General features: G+C 42.2%; 1 long non-coding RNA gene across 1 annotated transcript in view; it reads right to left on the reverse strand.

The window, feature by feature from the left end:
- Nucleotides 1–3,043: 3,043 nt before the first annotated feature.
- Nucleotides 3,044–5,061, reverse strand: part of LOC104547941 — a 26,624-nt gene continuing 24,606 nt past the window's right edge. Inside the window, exon 2 of the long non-coding RNA XR_728198.1 lies at nucleotides 3,044–3,555. This is a non-coding gene — a long non-coding RNA (uncharacterized LOC104547941). The remainder of the gene's footprint in view (nucleotides 3,556–5,061) is intronic.

Raw genomic sequence — 5,061 nt, forward strand, 5'->3', positions numbered from 1 at the left:
TAATATTTCAATTTAAAAATTTTGTTTGGAAACTATTTGCATTACCTACAAGTCAAGCCAAAAATAAGACTATTAGCTTTTTCCTTGCCAAAGCAGATTTACCACTCAGCACCTGCAATGAGAAGTTATATTCAACTATTTATACTGCAGTTTCTGGCTATAGGGTATCCGTGATATATATGTTACCTCGGTGAATACCTCTTATAGGTGCATGCTGAAAACTGCTCACATAAAAAAGCACGAGGGCAATTTGGCTCCAGCTGAATTCAGGCCTGCGTGCAGCTGCCTGGGCAGGAGTACTGTCAGATCCTCAAATAAAACATTTCCCTTCCACAGCCATTCCTGGAAACATACCTTTCCCATATCACTGTTCATGAATACCAAATAAAAGGTAAAGAAATTGCCCTCGAAGGAAACTCTTCATTTTTATTTAAATGAATACTTAATGAATCTACTTAAGAAGTACTTGCCTCAGGATATTTCTAGAACTATCTGCGAACAGAAACCTGTAAAATTAAATTATTAAGTGTTAAAGTTTTTATGAGATGGGATAAACCCTTCTTCCTATTTCAGGGTGCAGTAAAATCCCCGTGGCAAAGCCTGGAGCACACAGCGCTGTCAGTACCCAGACACACTGCCCACACTAAGCCTCACAGGATCCTTTGCTGTAAGGAGAAATGCGGTACAGACACAGCTGGAAACTCCTCCTCAGATGGGCTTTCTGTTGGGAAAGGCAGAATAAACACAGAGTCCTTAAGCTTTCTGGTCCACCAGTATGGCCTAAGCACGCCTGGGCTCTTTGCAATGCCTGTCCTCGTGAGGATGCTGGCCCATGTCTGAAGGACGGCAACTGTGATGAGTTGCTACTTTACATTAGAAGCGTGTTGTTTTACAATGCAGAGCTAAATATTCATAGAAGTACTTAATGAGAATTCATTCATTAAGAATCTTCACGCCCACAGGAAGGTGATCGGTGTTATCATCTGATGCAGAGAGAAACCAAGAACTGTCAGGCATCAGAGCTCATCTCTGGATTCGGATGCCCCCTTTCCCAGGCCTCCCCTCTTGCAGTCAGGTCTGAGCCTCAGGCAGGTTGCTTCAGTGTGTGCTGGAGGACGAGGTTCAGAGAGGATCCCACCAGCACCAGGGGCCCTGGGAGTAGCCAAGTACCTGGAGGGCGTGCAGGGGTGGGACATGAGCACCAGTGTCACTGCCACGTGCTGCAGCTCCACCTGAAGAAGAACTGAAGGATGGAGGCAAATATATTTTAGCCAATTTTTTTTTTCATTCAGAGTGTTCAAAAGGCAGAGTTTGCTAATTCCTTAGAATTATCGATAAATAAATATAAATAAAGAAGCCAGATCAGCCTCTCTCAGCTCCACTGAACTGTGCCACTGATGTTTCTCACACTCTCCAAAACTGCAGCTCTACCAGCACCATCCAAGCACAAATGTTTTCTCAACCTCCCCCACATGCTTGGCACCTTCCTTCTGTGCTGCTCTCTCTGCCTGTTCAGATCTCTGCTCATTTTTTCACCTCTCTCACCTTGTCAAGTTTTCATTAACAGAGGATTATCTTTACTCCTTTTTCCTTCAGTCTTCATATTGGATTTCATTTTAATTTCTTTACTGACCTTTTCCCTTCTCCTAATGGTTTTGTTATTGAATGCATGATACCACAAGAGACCAAACACCTCTGCTTACAAGAGGTCCCCCTTGGGGTTTTCCAGGCTTGCTTTTACATCCTGCAATGAAATTCTGTATTTTTGAGACCATTCCTAGCCCCTGGAAACCAGTGAAAATCTCGTTACTGATTCCAGAGGGACAGGGCCAATCACTAAAATCAATGAGACTCCAGGATCGAACTTTTTACAGCTCCAGCCAACTTCAATAGCGGCCTCCCTTGTGCATCTGAGGATGCGATTCAAGCCACAAGTCAGTAAACAATTAATTGACCTATTTTTTAAGAGGCTATGTCAGAGTTAATGGGCAACGTACTCAGGCAGCTTGAGGCAGAACTGAGGTCTCATAATTTTAATGCTTCATATATTATAGGTACTGAACTCTGAAGAAGAACGGTGATCATCCACATTGTACATTCCTGCCAAGCACACAAGCCAGAGAGTTTCACTGCACCCACCTCAGTTAGAGCACATGTCAGAGAGCAGAAAGGGTTAATGATCCTCACATTTAAAATATATTCTCTATTTACAGTCTGGATTTCGCTTAAGCCCCTCACTACAGGCTCTCTAAATTTCTCTTTTCAAAGGCATAAACCTCTGCTCACTTCTCTCAGTATAAGTACTCGGAGAGTGTGACCAGATTTTGAAAGCCATAAATTCTGTGGATTTTGTAATACCGTCCAAGATGCCTCAATATTCCTTTGATTGCTTTTTTCTTTTTCTATTTCTATTTTTTTAAAACTATAAATAGAGCCTTCTTTCTGCAACCAGTCTCCAAAGGTCACCTTACAGTGTTTTGCTATTTCCCGTATTAAGCAGCAATGCTTTTCAGCTGACATTCCAACTTCAAGTCATGCATATGAGCATGATGCGAGCGGGCTTCAGACCACAGTGAGAGGGCTGCAAACAAGACTGCTGTAGAATTGCTGAGAAAAACAACATCCATTGTCAAAAAGGGCACTTAATCAAACAAAATTTAGCTGCATGAATACAAGCGTCTCCAAATATTTGGTTCATGCTAAAAATATAGCACATTTATTAAAAATATATATTTATAAACATTGGTATGAACAGACACAGATGTCAAGCAAATGAGAAAGGAAAAATAACCATGTAATATATTTCTCCCAACATTTTATCGGGTTTGGGCAGACCTTGCTCAATCGAATTGTTTTTTTCATGATTGCACCATATGTTCATTCTAAATAAAAAGCTTGTCAGATTCAATGTAAGTAAAAGCAGAAACCAAGAGAAAAAGTCATTGGACCTAACAGACACGTGATCTGTGCTATGAAGCTATCTTCGAGTTCAACCTTTGCGGGTATACAGTATACATTTCAATCGTATATAGTGTATAGTTTCTTTTTCTTTTTCTTAAATTGTGTTAAAACAACAAATCCCGGGTGGATTTCTTCAGAGCTACAACTTACATAATTGCAGTCATTTTCCCCCAGACCGAAACCCAAACGGAAAGGAAGAGGGCAGGACAAAAGAGTTAAGCTTGTTACTGTGTGAAAAAGTCTTGTTAAATTAATTGTGCTTCAGCCTTCGCTGCCTGCGGGCAGTGCTTTTATGATGTGTTAATATAATACAGAGTCAATTCCGATTAAACAACTTGTCATTAGCCAGCAATGTTTGTCGTCACTCCTAATGGTCGTCTTATCCGGTCTATTTGCGTGCCTTCTAGTTTACAACGTTGTGTAAATGTACACAAAAATGATCACAATGAGGTTCAGAATTGTCCCAATAATTCCAAGCATGGCCAAGATGGTTTCTTCTTTGCTTTCCTTTTCTTGACTGCCTTTATCTTCTTCATTCCCGCTAGTGATTACCATCTTGGTGGCCAGTTTCTTTATCCTCCCCTTCAGGATAACCTGAATTTAGAAAGAAAAACATCAAAAAAAGATTGTTTGATTTTCCAAGCTCATATTCACAGTGGAGCAAATTGCTGAATTTTTGCCCCATAGTGCTTCATATTAAGAATTCACTTTTAAAGGATTAATATATTTACTAGCTAATTAGTAAATGCTTAAAATGACAGTCTGTAGATTAATTATAACCCTCCATAACAATATCTGCTTATGTGCTAGCAATCATTCGTAGCACATATAATTCACCTGCAATGTCATTATAAAACTGGTTAGAAATGTACCAACAAGGTGTGACTTCACCAGCACCAGTGGGGACTTTGTCTGCATTCGGAGACAAACACAGGAGAGCATCTCGTTAAATTTTGGAGACCCCAGATTTACACTTCAGTACCAAGAAGCAAGTCGATGAGGGAAATAAAACTAGGAAGACCTCGTTTCTTTTCAACAGCAAAATCCACCAAAGACAAAGCCATTTTGTCTCCAGACGAGAAGGAAGACAGCAGTGACTTTCCAATAAATAATTCAAAATAAAAGCAAAACCAAAATAACATCCATCTTGGCTTTTATTTTCCTCATTCTTAATGTACGATGAGAAGTTACTTGCAGCGCAGTGAGCTGAAATGTATCGATCTGCCTGCAGGGAGGATACAGACATTTCCCAAGCAGCAGCCCCAGCCCCTCAACTGCTTAAAAAGAGAAGATTTTTCAAATGCGGCACCAGCCCTGACTCCCGGCACCGCTGGAGCCACAAACAGAGAAGCTGCCTTGGTCTCCCAGACAGGCACTGAGACCTGGGTAAACATTTGATTCTTCAAATTAGAAACAGATAAAGTCTATTTATCTGTGCTTATCTAACGTTGCAAATTCTGATCTCATGGGCAAACCAGAGCGCCCCAGAAAACTGAGAAAAGGTTGGCTGGTTTCCCGAGGCCAACTGATCTGGCAACAGCTGTGTTCAGGCAATGCCCTGCTGTTGTCTCCCAAGCTGTAAACCATATCCCGTGATGGTTCTGCTGCAAGAAGCAGAAAAAACGTCCCCTAAAATCTCCTGCCTACCCCCAGCAGGTATCCCCATAGGGGAGCCCTGACCTGCAGCTCCCTCAAGGTCCTGGGCTGCGCAGCCCTGGCACAGCAACCCGAGTATTGAAAGGATGGAAAGGAGTGGGAGAGGTGAGGAAATCTTGTGACACAGAAACTGAGAGGAAAAACAGCGAATCCAGACAAAACCGCCTGTATTTTGTCACATCTGCACGTTGTTCATATATAGGGCAGTGAGTAGCTGCTGGCAATGTCCTAGAACAGGCGTCATGGTTGAATCCCAGCAGGTACAAGCGATCTGTGGTGAGTAAGGCAGGAGCAGGGGTCTGCGGAGGAGTCACTGGCCTTTGTACTCACACTTGCATTAGCATTTACATGCTTTGCCTTAGCGTCACCAAGTGATTCAGCGGAAAACAAGAATGAGGGAGTCAGTGACCTGAAGGTACCCACAGCAAACCCAAGTCAGCAGGA

The sequence above is a fragment of the Mesitornis unicolor genome, unplaced genomic scaffold (assembly GCF_000695765.1).
Source record: "Mesitornis unicolor isolate BGI_N332 unplaced genomic scaffold, ASM69576v1 scaffold6671, whole genome shotgun sequence".
In the NCBI taxonomy this organism is placed as follows: Eukaryota; Metazoa; Chordata; class Aves; order Mesitornithiformes; family Mesitornithidae; genus Mesitornis; species Mesitornis unicolor.